At 39.2% G+C, this 21,262-nt stretch overlaps 2 protein-coding genes across 38 annotated transcripts in view; both read right to left on the bottom strand.

Moving 5' to 3' along the window:
- The window catches only part of BLOC1S1 (biogenesis of lysosomal organelles complex 1 subunit 1), a 1,086,347-nt gene that overhangs the window by 199,200 nt on the left and 865,885 nt on the right, over positions 1-21,262 (bottom strand). Inside the window, exon 1 of one of the 36 annotated variants that reach the window (XM_050749018.1) lies at positions 6,033-6,037. The exons of 34 other annotated variants lie outside the window; for them this stretch is intronic. The gene's annotated coding sequence lies outside the window, so the exon portion shown is untranslated. Of the gene's footprint in view, positions 1-6,032; positions 6,038-21,262 lie in introns of those variants that run through there. One more of the 36 variants, XM_050748987.1, reaches the window with a different exon arrangement.
- Positions 1-21,262, bottom strand: part of TMT1B (thiol methyltransferase 1B) — a 686,675-nt gene that overhangs the window by 166,263 nt on the left and 499,150 nt on the right. The gene's annotated exons all lie outside the window — the stretch shown is intronic.

The following is a 21,262-nucleotide window of genomic DNA, read 5'->3' as shown; positions in this document are numbered from 1 at the left end:
TCCACACCAAAACCCCATCTGTATGTCACCATCATCAAAGACCAAAGGTAGATAAAACCACAAAGATGGGGAGAAACCAGAGCAGAAAAGCTGAAAATTCTAAAAATTAGAGTGCCTCCTCTCCAAAGGAATGCACCTCCTCGCCAGCAATGGAGCAAAGCTGGATGGAGAATGACTTTGACGAGTTGAGAGAAGAAGGCCTCAGATGATTGGTAATAACAGACTTCTCCGAGCTAAAGGAGGATGTAAGAACCCATCGCAAAGAAGCTAAAAACCTTGAAAAAAGATTAGGGGAATGGCTAACTAGAATAAACAGCATAGAGAAGACCTTAAATGACCTGATGGAGCTGAAAACTATGGCACGAGAACTATGTGACACATGCACAAGCTTCAGTAGCCAATTCGATCAACTGGAAGAAAGGGTATGAGTGATTGAAGATCAAATGAATGAAATGAAGCAAGAAGAGAAGTTTAGAGAAAAAAAGAGTAAAAAGAAATGAATAAAGCCTCCAAGAAATATGGCACTATGTGAAAAGACCAAATCTATGTCTGATTGGTGTACCTGAAAGTGATGGGGAGAATGGAACCAAGTTGGAAAACACTCTGCAGGATATTATCCAGGAGAACTTCCCCAACCTAGAAAGGCAGGCCAACATTCAAATTGAGGAAATACAGAGAATGCCACAAAGATACTCCTCAAGAAGAGCAACTCCAAGACACATAATCGTCAGATTCACCAAGGTGGAAATGAAGGAAAAAATCTTAAGGGCAGCCAGAGAGAAAGGTTGGGTTACCTACAAAGGGAAGCCCATCAGACTAACAGCGGATCTCTCAGCAGAGACCCTACAGGCCAGAAGAGAGTAGGGGCAAATATTCAACATTCTTGAAAGAGTCCTTTCCCTATTGCCTATTCTTGTCAATTTTTTCAACAATCGGATGGCTGTAGGTATTCGGCTTTATTTCTGGGTTCTCTGTTCTGCTTCATTGGTCTACGTGTCTGTTTTCTACCAATACCATGCTGTTTTAGTTATTGTAGCCTTGTAGGATAGTTTGAAGTTGGGTAATATGATGCTGCTGGCTTGGTTCTTTTTGCTTAGGATTACTTTGTCTATTTGGGCTCTTTTTTGGTTCCATATGAATTTAAGAATAGTTTTTTTTTGAATTTTGTGGAGAATGAGATTGATAGTTTGATAGAAATAGCATTGATTCTATAGATTGCTTTCAGCAGTCTGGCCAGATTAACAATATTGATTCTTCCTATACAGGAGGATGGACTGTTTTTCCATTTGTTTGTGTCATCTGTAATTTCTGTAAGCAATATTTTGTAATTCTTGTAGAGATATTTCAACTCCTTGGTTAGATGTATTTCTGTAAGCAATATTTTGTAATTCTTGTAGAGATATTTCAACTCCTTGGTTAGATGTATTTCTAGGAATTTTTTTTGGTGACTATTGTAAATGTGATAACATTTTTGATTTTACTGTGAACTTGAAAGTTATTGGTGTATAGAAATGCTACTGATTTTGGTACATTGACTTTGTATCCTGAAACTTTACTGAAGTCATTTTTTTTTTTTTTTTTTTTTTAGTTCTAAGAAGCTTTTGGCAGAGTCTTTAGGGCTTTCTAGGTATAGAATCATATCATCAACAGAGAGATAATTTGACTTCTTTTTCTATTTGGATATGTTTTATTTCTTTCTCTTGCCTGATTGCTCTGGTTAAAACTTTTGGTACTATGTTGAATAGTAGTGCTGAGAGTGGACATCCTTATTTTGTTTTTGTTCTTAAATGAAATGTTTCCAGCTTTTGCCCATTCAGTATGATGTTGGCTGTGGGTTGTTCATAGACAACTTTTATTATTTTAAGGTATGTTCCTTCAATGCCTAGTTTGTTGAGGGATTTTGTCATGAAAAGATGTTGGACTCATCCTTTTTTATGACTGCATGGTATTCCATGGTGTATATATGCCACTTTTTCTTTATCCAGGATATCATTGATGGGCATGTGGTTTGGTTCCAAGTCTTTGCTATTGTGAAGTTTTTTTCTGCATCTTTTGACATGGTCAAGTGGGTATTGTTTTAAATTCTGTTTATGTGGTGAATCACATTTATTTATGTAACTTTTTGTGATAAATTCTATTTATATGTTTATTTTAAATTATTATTATTTCAATAGTTTTCAGGGAACAGATGATATTTGGTTACATAGATAAGTTCTTTTCTTGTGACATTTTAAGTTCTGGGGTACTTGTGCAGAATGTGCAGTTTTGTTACATAGGTATACATGTGCCATGGTGGTTTGCTGCACCCATCAACTCATCATCTACATTAGGTTTTTCTCCTAATGCTATCCCTCCTCTAGCCCCTCAACCCCCGACAGGCCCTGGTCTGTAATGTTCCCCTCCCTGTGTCCTTGTGTTCTCATTGTTCAACTCCCATTTATGAGTGAGAACATGCGGTGTTTCATTTTCTGTTCTTTTGTTAGTTTGCTGAAAATGGTGGTTTTCAGCTTCATCCATGTCCCTGCAAAGGACATGAACTCATCCTTTTTTATGACTGCATGGTATTCCATGGTGTATATGTGCCACTTTTTCTTTATCCAGGATATCATTGATGGGCATGTGGTTTGGTTCCAAGTCTTTGCTATTGTGAAAAGTGCTGCAATAAACATATGTGTGCATGTGTCTTTATAGTAGAATGATTTATAATTCTTTGGGTATATACCCAGTAATGGGATTGCTGGGTCAAATGGTAGTTCTGGCTCTAGATCCTTGAGGAATCACCACGCTGTCTTCCACAATGGTTGAACTAATTTACACTACCACCAACAATGTAAAAGCATTCCTATTTCTCCACATTCTCTTCAGCACCTGTTGTTTCCTGACTTTTTAATGATTGCTATTCTAGCTGGCATGAGAGGTATCTCACTGTGGTTTTCATTTGCATTTCTCTGATGACCAGTGATGATGAGCTTTTTTTCATGTTTGTTGGCTGCATAAATGTCTTCTTTTGAGAAGTGTCTGTTCATATTCTTTGCCCACTTTTTGATGGGGTTGTTTGTTTTTTTCTTGTAAATTTGTTTAAGTTATTTGTAGATTCTGGATATTAGCCCTTTGTCAGATGAATAGATTGCAAAAATTTTCTCCCATTCTGTAGGTTGCCTGTTCACTCTGATGATAGTTTCTTTTGCTGTGCAGAAGCTTTTTAGTTTAATTAGATCCCATTTGTCAATTTAGGCTTTTGTTGTCATTGCTTGTAGTGATTTAGTCATGAAGTCTTTTCCCATGCCTATGTCCTGAATGGTATCCTGAATACAGCACACTGATGGGTCTTGACACTTTAACCAATTTGCCAGTCTGTGTCTTTTAATTGGGGGCAGTTATCCCATTTACATTTAAGGTTAAAATTGTTATGTGTGAGTTTGATCTGTCATTATGATGCTAGCTGGTTATTTTGCCCATTAGTTGATGCAGTTTCTTCATAGTGTCAATGGTCTTTACAATTGGATATGTAGGCCTGGTGGTGACAAAGTCTCTCAGCATTTGCTTGTCTTTAAAGGATTTTATTTCTCCTTTATTTATGAAACTGAGTTTGGATATGAAATTCTGGGTTGAAAATTCTTTTCTTTAACAATGGAATATTGGCCCCCACTCTATTCTGGCTTGTAGGGTAGATCTGCTATTAGTCTGATGGGCATTCCTTTGTAGGTAACCTGACATTTCTCTCTGGCTGTGCTTAACATTTTTTACTTCATTTCAACCTTGGTGAATCTGAAAATTATGTGTATTGGGGTTGCTCTTCTCAAGGAATACCTCTGTGGTGTTCTCTGTGTTTCCTGAATTTGAATGTTGGCTTGTCTTGCTAGGTTGGGGAAATTCTCCTGGATAATAACCTGAATAGTGTTTTCCAACTTGGTTCCATTCTCCCTATCACTTTCAGGTACACCAATCAAACATAGATTTGGTCTTATCACGTAGTCCCGTATGTCTTGGAGGCTCTGTTCATTCCCTTTCATTCTTTTTTCTCTAATCTTGTCTTCATGCTTTATTTCATTAAATTTATCTTCATCTATGATATCCTTTCTTCAGCTTGATCAATTCAGCTATTGGTACATGTGTATGCTTCATGAATTTCTCATGCTGTGTTTTTCAGCTCCATCAGGTCATTTATGTTCTTCTCTAAACTGGTTATTGTAGTTAGCAATTCATCTAATCTTTTTTCAAAGTTATTAGCTTCCTTACATTGGGTAGAACATGTTCCTTTAGCTTGGAGGAGTTTTTTATTACCCACATTCTGAAGCCTACTTCTGTCAATTTGTCAAACTCATTCTCCATCCAGTTTTGTTCCCTTGCTGGCGAGGAGTTGTGATTCTTTGGAGGAGAATAGGCATTCTGGGTTTTGGAATTTTCAGTTTTTTGCCCTGGTTTCTCCCCATCTTTGTGGATTTATCTACCTTTGGTCTTTGATGTTGGTGACCTTTGGATGGAGTCTAAGTGGATGTCCTTGTTATTGATGTTGATGCTATCCCTTTCTGTTTGTCAGTTTTCTTTTTACCAGTCAGGCCCCTCTACTGCAGGTCTGCTGGAGTTTGCTGGAGGTTCACTCCAGACCCTGTTTGCCTGGGTATCACCAGCAGAGGTTGTCAAATAGCAAAGATTGCTGCATGTTCCCTCCTCTGGAAGATTCATTCCAGAGGGGCACCTGCCAGATGCCAACCAGAGCTCTTCTGTATGAGGTGTCTTTTGGCCCTACTGAGAGGTGTCTCCCAGTCAGGATACATGGGAGTAAGGGAATCACTTGAGGAGGCAGCCTGATCCTTATTTGGCACATCACTCTTGTCTTGGCTAATCTAACTAATGGTCTATTGATTTTTTCTTATTTATTTATTTTATTTTTCCATAAATTATTGGGGTACCGGTGGTATTTGGTTACATGAATAGTTCTTTACTGCTGATTTGTGAGATTTTGGTGCACCCATCACCCGAGCAGTATACACTACACTATATTTGTAGTCTTTTATCCCTCACCCATGCCCACTCTTTCCCCAAGTCCCCAGGGTCCGTTCTATCATTCTTATGCCTTTGTGTCCTCATAGTTTAGCTCCTACATATCAATGAGAACATATGATATTTGGTTTTCCATTCCTGAGTTACTTCACTTAGAAAAATAGTCTCCAATCTCATCCAGGTCGCTGGGAATGCAGTTAATTCATTCTTTTTTATGGCTGAGTAGCATTCCATCATATATATATATGTACACACATATATATACACATACATACATATATACACACACACACCACAGTTTCTTTATTCTATATATATGTACACACATACATACATATATAAACACACACACCCGTTTCTTTTTTCTATATATATGCATATATAGAACATATATGCATCTATTGAGAAAAATTATGTGATTTTTAAAAAAATTATACTTTAAGTTCTATGGTACATGTGCACAACATGCAGGTTTGTTACATATGTATACATGTGCCATGTTGGTGTGCTGCACCCATTAACTCATCATTTACATTAGGTATATCTCCTAATGCTATCCTTCCACCCTCACCCCTGCCCATGATAGGCCCCAGTGTGTGATGTTTCCCTTCCTGTGTCCAAGTGATCTGATTGTTCAATTCCCAACTATGAGTGAGAACATGCGGTGTTTGGTTTTCTGTTCTTGTGATAGTTTGCTGAGAATGATGGTTTCCAGCTGCATCCATGTCCCTACAAAGGACACAAACTCATCCTTTTTCTATGGCTGCATAGTATTCCATGGTGTATATGTGCCACATTTTTATTTATTTATTTATTTATTTATTTATTTATTTATTTATGGCTTAACATGCGTTTTATTTTATTTTATTTTATTTTTTTATTATACTTTAAGTTCTAGGGTACATGTGCACTACGTGCAAGTTTGTTACATATGCATACATGTGCCATGTTGGTGTGCTGCACCCATCAACTCGTCAACTCCCTTCAACTCGTCATTTACATCAGGTATAACTCCCAAAGCCATCCCTCCCCCCATCCCTTCCCCACAATAGGCTCCGGTGTGTGATGCTCCCCTTCCCGTGTCCAAGTGATCTCAATGTTCAATTCCCACCTATGAGTGAGAACATGCGGTGTTTGGTTTTCTGTTCTTGCAATAGTTTGCTGAGAATGATGGTTTCTAGCTGCATCCATGTCCCTACAAAGGACACAAACTCATCCTTTGTTTATGGCTGCATAGTATTCCATGGTGTATATGTGCTGCATTTTCTTAATCCAGTCTGTCACTGATGGACATTTGGGTTGATTCCAAGTCTTTGCTATTGTGAATAGTGCTGCAATAAACATACGTGTGCATGTGTCTTTATAGCAGCATGATTTATAATCCTTTGGGTATATACCCAGTAATGGAATTGCTGGGTCATGTGGTATTTCCAGTTCTAGATCCTTGAGAAATCGCCATACTGTTTTCCACAATGGTTGAACTAGTTTACAATCCCACCAACAGTGTAAAAGTGTTCCTATTTCTCCATATCCTCTCCAGCACCTGTCGTTTCCTGACTTTTTAATGATTGCCATTATAACTAGTGTGAGATGGTATCTCATTGTGGTTTTGATTTGCATTTCTCTGATGGCCAGTGATGAGGAGCATTTTTTCATGTGTCTATTGGCTGTATGAATGTCTTCTTTTGAGAAATGTCTGTTCATATCCTTTGCCCACTTTTTGATGGGGTTGTTTTTTTCTTGTAAATGTGTTTGAGTTTTTTGTAGGTTCTGGATATTAGCCCTTTGTCAGATGAGTAGATTGCAAAAATTTTCTCCCATTCTGTAGGTTGCCTCTTCACTCTGATGGTAGTTCCTTTTACTGTGCAGAAGCTCTTTAGTTTAATGAAATCCCATTTGTCAATTTTGGCTTTTGTTGCCATTGCTTTAGGTGTTTTAGACATGAAGTCCTTACCCATACCTATGTCCTGAATGGTATTACCTAGATTTTCTTCTAGGGTTTTTATGGTATTAGGTCTAACATTTAAGTCTGTAATTCATCTTGAATTAATTTTCGTATAAGGAGTAGGGAAAGGATCGAGTTTCAGCTTTCTACTTATGGCTAGCCAATTTTCCCAGCACCATTTATTAAATACGGAATCCTTTCCCCATTTCTTGTTTTTGTCAGGTTTGTCAAAGATCAGATGGCTGTAGATGTGTGGTATTATTTCTGAGGCTCTGTTCTGTTCCATTGGTCTATATCTCTGTTTTGGTATCTGTACCATGCTGTTTTGGTTACTGTAGCCTTGTAGTATAGTTTGAAGTCAGGTAGCGTGATGCCTCCATCTTTGTTCTTTTGACTTAGGATTGTCTTGGAGATGCGGGCTCTTTCTTGGTTCCATATGAACTTTAAAGCAGTTTTTTCCAATTCTGTGAAGAGAGTCATTGGTAGCTTGATGGGGATGGCATTGAATCTATAAATTACCTTGGGCAGTAGGGCCATTTTCACAATATTGATTCTTCCTATCCACGAGCATGCTATGTTCTTCCATTCATTTGTGTCCTCTTTTATTTCACTGAGCAGTGGTTTGTAGTTCCCCTTGAAGAGGTCCTTTACATCCCTTGTAAGTTGGATTCCTAGGTATTTTATTCTCTTTGAAGCCATTGTGAATGGAAGTTCATTCATGATTTGGCTCTCTGTTTGTCTGTTACTGGTGTATAAGAATGCTTGTGATTTTTGGACATTGATTTTGTATCCTGAGACTTTGCTGAAGTTGCTTATCAGCTTAAGGAGATTTTGGGCTGAGACAATGGGGTTTTCTAAATATACAATCATGTCATCTGCAAACAGGGACAATTTGAGTTCTTATTTTCCTAACTGAATAGCCTTGATTTCTTTCTCTTGCCTGATTGCCCTAGCCAGAACTTCCAACACTATGTTGAATAGGAGTGGTGAGAGAGGCCATCCCTGTCTTGTGCCAGTTTTCATAGGGAATGCTTCCAGTTTTTGCCCATTCAGTATGATATTGGCTGTGGGTTTGTCATAAATAGCTCTTATTATTTTGAGATACGTTCCATCAATACCGAATTTATTGAGAGTTTTTAGCATGAAGCGCTGCTGAATTTTGTCAAAGGCCTTTTCTGCATCTATTGAGATAATCATGTGGTTTTTGTCTTTGGTTCTGTTTATATGCTGGATTACATTTATTGATTTGCATATGTTGAACCAGCCTTGCATCCCAGGGATGAAGCCAAATTGATCATGGTGGATAAGCTTTTTGGTGTGCTGCTGGATTCTGTTTGCCAGTATTTTATTGAGGATTTTTGCATCGATGTTCATCAGGGATATTGGTCTAAAATTCTCTTTTTTTTGTTGTGTCTCTGCTAGGCTTTGGTATCAGGATGTTTTTGGCCTCATAAAATGAGTTAGGGAGGATTCACTCTTTTTCTATTGATTGGAATAGTTTCAGAAGGAATGGTACCAGCTCCTCCTTGTACCTCTGGTAGAATTCGGCTGTGAATCCATCTGATCCTGGAGTTTTTTTTGTTGGTAGGCTATTAATGATTGCCTCAATTTCAGTGCCTGCTATTGGTCTATTCAGGGATTCAAATTCTTCCTGGTTTAGCCTTGGGAGATTGTAAGTGTCCAGGAAATTATACATTTCTTCTAGGTGTTCGAGTTTATTTTGCATAGAGTTGTTTATAGTATTCTCTGATGGTAGTTTGTATTTCTGTGGGGTTGGTGGTGATATCCCCTGTATCATTTTTTATTGCATCTATTTGATTCTTCTCTCTTTTCTTCTTTAATAATCTTGCTGGTGGTCTATCAATTCTGTTGATCTTTTCAAAAAACCAGCTCCTGGATTCATTGATTTTTTGGAGGGTTTCTTTGTGTCTCTATCTCCCTCAGTTCTGCTCTGATCTTAGTTATTTCTTGCCTTCTGCTAGCTTTTGAATGTGTTTGCTCTTGCTTCTCTAGTTCTTTTAATTGTGATGTTAGGGTGTCAATTTTAAATCTTTCCAGCTTTCTCTTGTGGGCATTTAGTGGTATAAATTTCCCTCTACACACTGCTTTAAATGTGTCCCGGAGATTGTGGTATATTGTATCTTTGTTTTCATTGGTTTCAAAGAACATCTTTATTTCTGCCTTCATTTTGTTATGTACCCAGTAGTCATTCAGGAGCAGGTTGTTCAGTTTTCATGTAGTTGAGTGGTTTTGATTGAATTTCTTAGTCCTGAGTTATAGTTTGATTTCACTGTGGTCTGAGAGACAGTTTGTTATAATTTCTGTTCTTGTACATTTGCTGAGGAGTGCTTTACTTCCAACTATGTGGTCAATTTTGGAATAAGTGCAATGTGGTGCTGAGAAGAATGTATATTCTGTTGATCTGGGGTGGAGAGTTCTGTAGATGTCTATTAGGTCCGCTTGGTGCAGAGTTGAGTTCAATTCTTGGATATCCTTGTTAACTTTCTGACTTGTTGATCTGTCTAATGGACAGTGGGGTGTTGAAGTCTCCCATGATTATTGTATGGGAGTCTAAGTCTCTTTGTCAGTCTCTAAGGACTTACTTTATGAATCTGGGTGCTCCTGTATTGGGTGCATATATATTTAGGATAGTTAGCTCTTCCTGTTGAATTGATCCCTTAACCATTATATAATGGCCTTCTTTGTCTCTTTTGATCTTTGATGGTTTAAAGTCTGTTTTGTCAGAGACTAGGATTGCAACCCCTGCTTTTTTTGTTTTCCATTTGCTAGGTAGATCTTCCTCCATACCTGTATTTTCAGCCTATGTGTGTCTCTGCATGTGAGATGGGTCTCCTGAATACAGCAAACTGATGGGTCTTGACTCTTTATCCAATTTGCCAGTCTGTATCTTTTAATTGGACCATTTAGTCCATTTACATTTAAGGTTAATATTGTTATGTGTGAACTTTATCCTGTCATTTTGATATTAGCTGGTTATTTTGCTCGTTAGTTGATGCAGTTTCTTCCTAGCATCAATGGTCTTTACATTTTGACATGTTTTTGCAATGGCTGGTACCGGTTGTTCCTTTCCATGTTTAGTGCTTCCTTCAGGATCTGTTGTAGGGCAGGCTTGGGGGTGACAAAATCTATAAGCATTTGCTTGTCTGTAAAGGATTTTATTTCTCCTTCACTGATGAAACTTATTTTGGCTAGATATGAAATTCTGGGTTGAAAATTCTTTTCTTTAAGAATGTTGAATATTGGTCCCCACTCTCTTCTGGCTTGCAGAGTTTCTGCCGAGAGATCCGCTGTTAGTCTGATGGGCTTCCCTTTGTTGGTAACCCGACCTTTCTCTCTGACTGCCCTTAACATTTTTTCCTTCATTTCAACTTTTGTAAATCTGACAGTTATATCTTGCAGTTGCTCTTCTCGAGGAGTATCTTTGTGGCATTCTCTGTATTTCCTCAATTTGAATGTTGGCCTGCCTTACTAGGTTGGGGAAGTTCTCTTGGATGATATCCTGCAGAGTGTTTTCCAACTTGTTTCCATTTTCCCCCTCACTTTCAGGCACACCAATCAGCCGTAGATTTGGTCTTTTCACATAATTCCATATTTCTTGGAGGCTTTGTTCATTTCTTTTTCCTCTTTTTTCTCTAGACTTCTCTTCTCACTTCTTTTCATTCATTTGATCTTCAATTGCTGATACTCTTTCTTCCAGTTGATCGAGTCAGTTACTAAAGCTTGTGCATTTGTCACGTAATTCTCTTGTCATGCTTTTTATCTCTATCAGTTCGTTTATGGCCTTCTCTGCATTGATTATTCTAGTTATCCATTCTTCCATTATTTTTTCAAATTTTTTGTTTCTTTGTGTTGGGTACATAGTTCCTCCTTTAGCTCTGAGAAGTTTGATCGACTGAAGCCTTCTTCTCTCAACTTGTCAAAGTCATTCTCTGTCCAGCTTTGATCCGTTGCTGGCAATGAGCTGTGTTCCTTTGGAGAGGGAAATGCACTCTTATTTTTTGAATTTCCAGCTTTTCTGCCCTGCTTTTCCCCCATCTTTGTGGTTTTATCTGCCTTTGGTCTTTGATGCTGGTGACGTACTGATGGGGTTTTGGTGTGGGTGTCCTTTCTGTGTGTTAGTTTTCCTCCTAACAGTCAGGACCCTCAGCTGCAGGTCTGTTGGAGTTTGCTTGTGGTCCACTACAGACCCTGTTTGCCTGGGTATCAGCAGCAGAGGCTGCTGATAGAATATTGCTGAACAGCGAGTGTTGCTGTCTGATTCTTGCTCTGGAAATTTCGTTTCAGAGATGTGCCCTGCCGTGTGAGGTGTGAGGTGTCATTCTGCACCTAGTGGGGGATGTCTCCCAGTTAGGTTACTCAAGGGTCAGGGACCCACTTGAGCATGCAGTCTGTCAGTTCTCAGATATCAACCTCCATGCTGGGAGACCCACTGCTCTCTTCAAAGCTATCAGACAGGGTCATTTACATCTGCAGAGATTTCTGCTGCTTTTTGTTTAGCTATGCCCTGTCCCCAGAGGTGGAGTCTACAGAGGCAGGCAGGCAGGCCTCCTTGAGCTGTGGTGGGCTCCACCCAGTTGAGCTTCCTGGTGGCTTTGTTTACCTGCTTTAGCCTCAGCAATGACAGGTGCCCCTCCCCCAGCCTCACTGCCAACTTGCAGTTAGATCTCAGGCTGCTGTGCTAGCAATGAGGGAGGCTCCGTAGGCATGGTACCCTCCCGGCCAGATGTGGGATATAATCTCCTGATGTGCCGTTTGCTAAGACCCTTGGTAAAGCGCAGTATTAGGGTGGGAGTTACCCAATTTTCCAGGTGTTGTGTGTCTCAGTTTCCCTTGGTAGGAAAAGGGATTCCCTTCCCCCTTGCGCTTCCCAGTGAAGCGATGCCTCACCCTGTTTCAGCTCTTGCTGGTCGGGCTGCACCAGCTGACCAGCACCGATCGTCCAGCAGAGATGAACCTAGTACCTCAGTTGAAAATGCAGAAATCACCTGTCTTCTGTGTCACTCATGCTGGTAGCTGGAGGCTGGAGCGGTTCCTATTAGGCAATCTTGCTCTCTCTGACTGACCTTTTTGCCACATTTTCTTAATCCAGTCTGTCACTGATGGACATTTGGATTGATTCCAAGTCTTTGCTATTGTGAATAGTGCCGCAATAAACATACGTGTGCATGTGTCTTTATAGCAGCATGATTTATAATTCTTTGGGTATATACCCAGTAATGGGATGGCTGGGTCATATGGTATTTCTAGTTCTAGATCTTTGAGGAATTGCCACACTGTTTTCCACAACGGTTGAACTAGTTTACAGTCCCACTAACAGTGTAAAAGTGTTCCTATTTCTCCACATCCTCTCCAGCACCTGTTGTTTCTTGACTTTTTAATGATTGCCATTATAACTAGTGTGAGATGGTATCTCATTGTGGTTTTGATTTGCATTTCTCTGATGGCCAGTGATGATGAGCATTTTTTCATGTGTCTGTTGGCTGTATGAATGTCTTCTTTTGAGAAGTGTCTGTTCATATCCTTTGTCCACTTTTTGATGGGGTTGTTTGTTTTTTTCTCGTAAATTTGTTTGAGTTCTTTATAGGTTCTGGATATTAGCCTTTTGTTAGATAAGTCAATTGCAAAAATTTTCTCTCATTCTGTAGGTTGCCTGTTCACTCTGATGGTAGTTTCTTTTGCTGTGCAGAAGCTCTTTAGTTTAATTAGGTCCCATTTGTCAATTTTGGCTTTCATTGCCATTGCTTTTAGACATGAAGTGTTTTATACATGAAGTCCCTGCCCATGCCTATGTCCTGAATGGTATTACCTAGGTTTTCTTCTAGGGTTTTTATGGTTTTAGGTCTAACATTTAAGTCTCTAATCCATCTTGAATTAATTTTCATATAAGGAGTAAGGGAAGGATCCAGTTTCAGCTTTCTACTTATGGCTAGCCAATTTTCCCAGCACCATTTATTAAATAGGGAATCCTTTTCCCATTTCTTGTTTTTCTCAGGTTTGTCAAAGATCAGATGGCTGTAGGTGTGTGGTATTATTTCTGAGGACTGTTCTGTTCCATTGGTGTATATCTCTGTTTTGGTACCAGTACCATGCTGTTCTTGTTACTGTAGCCTTGTAGTATAGTTTAAAGTCAGGTAGTGTGATGCCTCCAGCTTTGTTCTTTTGGCTTAGGATTGTCTTGGCAATGTGAGCTCTTTTTTGGTTCCATATGAACTTTAAAGCAGTTTGTTTCCAATTCTGTGAAGAAAGTCATTGGTAGCTTGATGGCAATGGCATTGAGTCTATAAATTACCTTGGGCAGTAAGGCCAGTTTCATGATATTGATTCTTCCTTTCCATGAGCATGGTATGTTCTTCCATTTGTTTGTGTCCTCTTTTATTTCACTGAGCAGTAGTTTGTAGTGCTCCTTGAAGAGGTCCTTTAAATCCCTTGTAAGTTAGATTCCTAGGTATTTTATTCTCTTTGAAGCAATTGTGAATGGGAGTTCATTCATGATTTGGCTCTCTGTTTGTCTGTTACTGGTGTATAAGAATGCTTGTGATTTTTGGACATTGATTTTGTATCCTGAGACTTTGCTGAAGTTGCTTATCAGCTTAAGGAGATTTTGGGCTGAGACAATGGGGTTTTCTAAATATACAATCATGTCATCTGCAAACAGGGACAATTTGAGTTCTTATTTTCCTAACTGAATAGCCTTGATTTCTTTCTCTTGCCTGATTGCCCTAGCCAGAACTTCCAACACTATGTTGAATAGGAGTGGTGAGAGAGGCCATCCCTGTCTTGTGCCATTTCATAGGGAATGCTTCCAGTTTTTGCCCATTCAGTATGATATTGGCTGTGGGTTTGTCATAAATAGCTCTTATTATTTTGAGATACGTTCCATCAATACCGAATTTATTAAGAGTTTTTAGCATGAAGCGCTGTTGAATTTTGTCGAAGGCCTTTTCTGCATCTGTTGAGATAATCATGTGGTTTTTGTCTTTGGTTCTGTTTATATGCTGGATTACGTTTATTGCCTTGCGTTTGTTGAACCAGCCTTGCATCCCAGGGATGAAGCCCACTTGATCATGGTGGATAAGCTTTTTGATGTGCTGCTGGATCCGGTTTGCCAGCATTTTATTGAGGATTTTTGCATCGATGTTCATCAGGGATATTGGTCTAAAATTCTCTTTTCTTGTTGTGTCTCTGCCAGGCTTTGGTATCAGGATGATGTTGGCCTCATAAAATGAGTTAGGGAGGGTTCCCTCTTTTTCTGTTGATTGGAATAGTTTCAGAAGGAATAGTACCAACTCCTCCTTGTACCACTGGTAGAATTCGGCTGTGAATCCATCTGGTCCTGGACTTTTTTTTGTTGGTAGGCTATTAATTATTGCCTCAATTTCAGAGCCTGCTGTTGGTCTATTCAGGGATTCAACTTCTTTCTGGTTTATTCTTGGGAGAGTGTAAGTGTCCAGGAAATTATCCATTTCTTCTAGGTTTTCTAGTTTATTTGCGTAGAGTTGTTTATAGTATTCTCTGATGGTAGTTTCTATTTCTGTGGGGTTGGTGTTGATATCCCCTTTATCATTTTTTTTTGCATCTATTTGATTATTCTCTCTTTTCTTCTTTATTAGTGTTGCTGGTGGTCTATCAATTTTGTTGATCTTTTCAAAAAACCAGCTCCTGGATTCATTGATTTTTTGAAGGGTTTTTTATGTCTCTGTCTCCTTCAGTTCTGCTCTGATCTTAGTTATTTCTTGCCTTCTGCTAGCTTTTGAATGTGTTTGCTCTTGCTTCTCTAGTTCTTTTAATTGTGATGTTAGAGTGTCAATTTTAGATCTTTCCAGCTTTGTCTTGTGGGCATTTAGTGGTATAAATTTCCCTCTACACACTGCTTTAAATGTGTCCCAGAGATTCTGGTATGTTGTATCTTTGTTCTCACTGGTTTCAAAGAACATCTTTATTTCTGCCTTCATTTCCTACACTGAATTAGAAGGCATTTGCCTTAGAGTCCCTACCAAGTAGATTCTCACATAGAGTTTCATTTGGTTGCTCTTAAAATGTTTCCTTCCCAATTAGGGAGGGGTAGATATCAGCTCCCACTTGTTTACAGAGAACCAAATAAGGATAAAAAGGTACTGTTTGCCTAAAATTTGGACTCCTCGACCTTCATACCAGCTTGAAGGTCATAAAAGGGCAACCACAGCATTTCCAATTGTGGTACAGAAATGAGTTTAATCTGCAGCCCAGGAATCTCCGTTCAGTTCTTTCCACCCGAATTTATGGATATCCAATTCATGTTGAGGCACCTTGTTTAACCTACAATCACTGAGGACAGTATCTTTTCTTTCAAAATCATAACTATATTTTTCCAATCATTAATATTCCACATTATAAGAGCACTGTCATGGAACTAATTGACATTGTTTTAGAAACAGAGATGAAAAATTGAGTTTACATTAAAATGTAAAAGACTATTAGAGGGCAGGGTCACCGACTCATAAAACATTAGCAGATAAATCACGTAATGAAGGAAAAATTACATATTTTATATGCAGTTTTTGTTTAAAGTGAGGATAAGATTGTGGCAGAGGGGTAGTTAGGGGTGTCCCACAAAGTCACAATACATTTAGATCACTTTTATTGTGTGGATACATATCAATAGGTTTTCTGTGACTATTATATATTTGTTACTCATGTAAAAAGCCACACTTTTTAAATGATGTTGAAACTATTAATAAAATATTAAATAAAATAATAGATTTTATCTATTATTTTTATACACAATTTTATCAGAGGAAACCTCATTCTAAAGCTCAAGATAGGAAAAGAGAAAAGATAAAAAGTACTTCCCTAATAATCATGGCCTCAGATGTTTACTGAACCGTAAAGTTGCCAAGGGAATCCAGGGGTATCTTATAGTGGATATAGGTAGATGAGCTGTGATGGCTCATTCTTTTCAGTCCACACTCGCATTCAGAGCTCTGCAAATGCAGTTTTCACTATCTTCCACCAACCACAGAAGGTGGAGTCTTTCTCACCAGAAATCCTACCTTCTCTTAAAACTGGGAAATATTTTCTTTACTCTTTGTAACTGCAAAGCAAACAATAGTTTAAATGACTAGGAAAACATCTCTTGCTGTTTTTGGAAAAGTTGATGTTCACTTTTCTGACAGAGGGATATATTTCTCATTGACAAAATTGCCTTTTAAAAAAGTATGGCCATTTTTCATATAAGTGGAAAAACCAAAGATATCCTTTGTGGCTCTATCTAAAATATTAGTGATAAGTCTTTTGCATAATAGACTTTTGGGATACAGTACAGAGAGGCTGCACTGAGGAAAATGTCCTCAGGGGCATGTTTAATTGACACTAGTGTAAGAAGCAGGGCCAGGTGTGCAACAATAAGTATCAGATTACAACACAAGAAGCACTTTTATTTTGTATTTCTTGTTTCAGCATCATGTTAGGCATTTTTAAGATGTTGAGGACTCCCCTTTCCAATTTAGCAATCCTGTAAAATAGGTAGATTAGTGTAAATATAACTATTCAGATAATGAGAGAAAAAATTAGATAATTATTTCTATTCTATATTCTAAAACAATTTTTTATATTCTTGTAACAGTGGAAAAGGCAAAGTGATAACTACCATTAATATTTTGTAGAGGGCACGCCCAAGATGGCCAAATAGGAACAGCTCCAGCCTCCAGCTCCCAGCATGAGTGACACAGAAGATGGGTGATTTCTGCATTTTCAACTGAGGTACTGGCTTCATGTCACTGGGGAGCGCCAGACAATCAGTGCTGGTCAGCTGGTGCAGCCCAACCAGTGAGAGCTGAAGCAGGGCGAGTCATAGCCTCACCTGGGAAGCATAAGGGGGAAGGGAATCCCTTTTCCTATCCAAGGGAAACTGAGACACACAACACCTGGAAAATAGGGTAACTCCCACCCTAATACTGCACTTTACCATGGGTCCTAGCAAACGGCACACCAGGAGATTATATCCGACACCTGGCCCAGAGGGTCACACACCCACGGCACCTCCCTCATTGCTAGCACAGCAGACTGAGATCTAACTGCAAGGCAGCAGTGATTGTGGGGGGGGGCGCCTGCCATTGCTGAGGCTTAAGTAGGTAAACAAAGCCGCTGGGAAGCTCGAACTGGGTGGTGCCCACAGTAGCTCAAGGATGCCTGCCTGTCTCTGTAGACTCCACCTCTGGGGACAGTGCTCAGCTAAACAAAAAGCAGCAGAAACCTCTGCAGATGCAAGCGACCCTGTGTGACAGCTTTGAAGAGAGCAGTGGATCTCCCAACATGGAGGTTGAGATCTGAGAACAGACAGACTGCCTACTCAAGTGGGTCCCTGACCCCTGAGTAGACTAGCTGGGAGACATCCCTCTCTAGGTGCAGACCGACACCTCACACCTCACATGGCTGGGTACACCCCTGAGACGAAGCTTCCAGAGCAAGAATCAGACAGCAACACTCGCTGTTCAGCAATATTCTATCTTCTGCAGCCTCTGCTGCTGATACCCAGGCAAACAGGGTCTGGAGTGGACCTCAAGCAAACTCCAACAGACCTACAGCTGAGGGTCCTGACTGTTAGAAGGAAAACTAACAAACAGGAAGGACACCTACACCAAAACTCCATCAGTACGTCACCATCATCAAAGACCACAGGCAGATAAAACCACAAAGATGGGGAAAAGGCAGTGCAGAAAAACTGGAAATTCAAAAAATCAGAGCACATCTCCCCCTCCAAAGGAGCACAGCTCATCACCAGCAATGGAAGAAAGCTGGACGGAGAATGACTTTGATGAGTTGAGAGAAGAAGGCTTCAGTCAATCAAACTTCTCAGAGCTAAAGGAGGAACTACATAACCAGTGCAAAGAAACTAAAAACATTGAAAAAAGAATGGAAGAATGGATAACTAGAATAATCAACGCAGAGAAGACCTTAAAAGAACTGATAGAGATGAAAACCATGACATGAGAAATACGTGACAAATGCACAAGCTTCGGTAACCAACTCGATCAACTGGAAGAAAGAGTATCAGCAATTGAAGATCAAATGAATGAAATGAAGTGAGAAGAGAAGTGTGGAGAAAAAGAGTGAAAAGAAATGAACAAAGCCTCCAAGAAGTATGGGATTATGTGAAAAGACCAAATGTACGTCTGATTGGTGTGCCTGAAAGTGAGGGGGAAAATGGAACTAAGGGGGAAAACACTCTTCAGGATATCATCCAGAAGAACTTCCCCAACCTAGTAAGGCAGGCCAACATTCAAATTGAGGAAATACAGAGAATGCCACAAAGAGACTCCTTGAGAAGAGCAACTCCAAGACACATTATTGTCAGATTTACAAAAGTTGAAATGAAGGAAAAAATGTTAAGGGCAGTCAGAGAGAAAGGTCGGGTTACCAACAAAGGGAAGCCCATCAGACTAACAGTGGATCTCTCGGCAGAAACTCTGCAAGCCAGAAGAGAGTGGGGACCAATATTCAACATTCTTAAAGAAAAGACTTTTCAACCCAGAATTTCATATCCAGCCAAACTAAGTTTCATAAGTGAAGGAGAAATAAAACCCTTTACAGACAACAAATGCTTAGACATTTTCTCACCACCAGGCCTGCCCTACAAGAGATCCTGAAGGAAGCACTAAACATGGAAAAGAGCAACAGGTACCAGCCACTGTAAAAACATGTCAAAATGTAAAGTCCATCGATGCTAGGAAGAAACTGCAACTAGCAAGAGAAATAACCAGCTAATATCATAATGACAGGATCAAGTTCACACATAACAATATTAACCGTAAATGTAAACGGACTAAATGGTCCAATTAAAAGACACAGACTGGCAAATTGGATAAAGAGTCAAGACCCATCAGTTTGCTGTATTCAGGAGTCCCATCTCACATGCAGAGATACACATAGTCTCAAAATAAAGGGTTGGAGGAAGATCTACTAAGCAAATGGAAAACACAAAAAAAGCAGGGTTTGCAATCCTAGTCTCTGATAAAACAGACTTTAAACCATCAAAGATCAAAAGAGACAAAGAAGGCCATTACATAATGGTAAAGGGATCAATTCAACAGGAAGAGCTAACTATCCTAAATATATATGCACCCAATACAGGAGCACCCAGAATCATAAAGCAAGTCCTTAGAGACTTACAAAGAGACTTAGTCTCCCATACAATAATAATAGGAGACTTCAACACCCCACTATCAACATTAGCCAGATCAACGAGACAGAAAGTTAACAAGGATATCCAGGAATTGAACTCAACTCTGCACCAAGCAGACCTAACAGACATCTAGAGAACTCTCCACCCCAAATCAACAGAATATACATTCTTTTCAGCACCACATCACACTTATCCAATATTGACCACATAGTTGGAAGTAAAGCACTCCTCAGCAAATGTAAAAGAACAGAAATTATAACAAACTGTCTCTCAGACCACAGTGAAATCAAACTATAACTCAGGACTAAGAAATTCAATCAAAACCACTCAACTACATGAAAACTGAACAACCTGCTCCTGAATGACTACTGGGTACATAACAAAATGAAGGCAGAAATAAAGATGTTCTTTGAAACCAATGAGAGCAAAGATACAACATACCAGAATCTCTGGGGCACATTTAAAGCAGTGTGTAGAGGGAAATTTATACCACTAAATGCCCACAAGAGAAAGCAGGGAAGATCTAAAATTGACACCCTAACATCACAATTGAAAGAACTAGAGAAGCAAGAGCAAACACATTCAAAAGCTAGCAGAAGGCAAGAAATAACTATGATCAGAGTAGAACTGAAGGAGATTGATACACAAAAAACCCTCCAAAATATCAATGAATCCAGGAGCTGGTTTTTTGAAAAGATCAACAAAATTGATAGACTGCTAGCAAGACTAATAAAGAAGAAAAAAGGGAAGAATCAAATAGATGCAATAAAAAATGATAAAGGGGATATCAACACCGACCCCACAGAAATAGAAACTACCATCAGAGAATACTATAAACACCTCTATGCAATTAAACTAGAAAACCTAGAAGAAATAGATAATTTCCTGGACACTTACACTCTCCCAAATCTAAACCAGGAAAAAGTTCAATCCCTGAATAGACCAATAGTAGGCTCTGAAATTGAGGCAATAATTAATAGTCTACCAACCAAAAAAAGTCCAGGACCAGATAGATTCACAGACGAATTCTACCAGAGGTACAAGGAGGAGTTGGTACCATTCCTTCTGAAACTATTCCAATCAATAGAAAAAGAGGGAACCCTCCCTAACTCCTTTTATGAGGCCAACATTATCCTGATACCAAAGCCTGACAGAGATACAACAAAAAAGAATTTTAGACCAATATCCCTGATGAACATCGATGCAAAAATCCTCAATAAAATACTGGCAAACCGGATCCAGCAGCACATCAAAAAGCTTATCCACCATGATCAAGTGGGCTTCATCCCTGGGATGCAAGGCTGGTTCAACAAACGCAAGGCAATAAACGTAATCCAGCATATAAACAGAACCAAAGACAAAAACCACATGATTATCTCAACAGATGCAGAAAAGGCCTTCGACAAAATTCAACAGCGCTTCATGCTAAAAACTCTTAATAAATTCGGTATTGATGGAACATATCTCAAAATAATAAGAGCTATTTGTGACAAACCCACAGCCAATATCATACTGAATGGGCAAAAACTGGAAGCATTCCCTTTGAAATCTGGCAGAAGACAAGGATGCCCTCTCTCACCACTCCTATTCAACATAGTGTTAGAAGTTCTGGCTAGGGCAATCAGGCAAGAGAAAGAAATCAAGGCTATTCAGTTAGGAAAATAAGAACTCAAATTGTCCCTGTTTGCAGATGACATGATTGTATATTTAGAAAACCCCATTGTCTCAGCCCAAAATCTCCTTAAGCTGATAAGCAACTTCAGCAAAGTCTCAGGATACAAAATCAATGTCCAAAAATCACAAGCATTCTTATACACCAGTAACAGACAAACAGAGAGCCAAATGAACTCCCATTCACAATTGCTTCAAAGAGAATAAAATACCTAGTAATCCAACTTACAAGGGATGTAAAGGACCTCTTCAAGGAGCACTACAAACTACTGCTCAGTGAAATAAAAGAGGACACAAACAAATGGAAGAACATACCATGCTCATGGAAAGGAAGAATCAATATCGTGAAAATATCCCTACTGCCCAAGGTAATTTATAGATTCAATGCCATCCCCATTAAGCTACCAATGACTTTCTTCACAGAATTGGAACAAACTGCTTTAAGTTCATATGGAACCAAA

This window comes from Macaca thibetana, chromosome 11 (genome assembly GCF_024542745.1).
Source record: "Macaca thibetana thibetana isolate TM-01 chromosome 11, ASM2454274v1, whole genome shotgun sequence".
NCBI lineage: Eukaryota > Metazoa > Chordata > Mammalia > Primates > Cercopithecidae > Macaca > Macaca thibetana.
The sequence above is the reverse complement of the archived record's forward strand: the minus strand, read 5'-3'. Positions and strand labels throughout refer to the sequence as shown.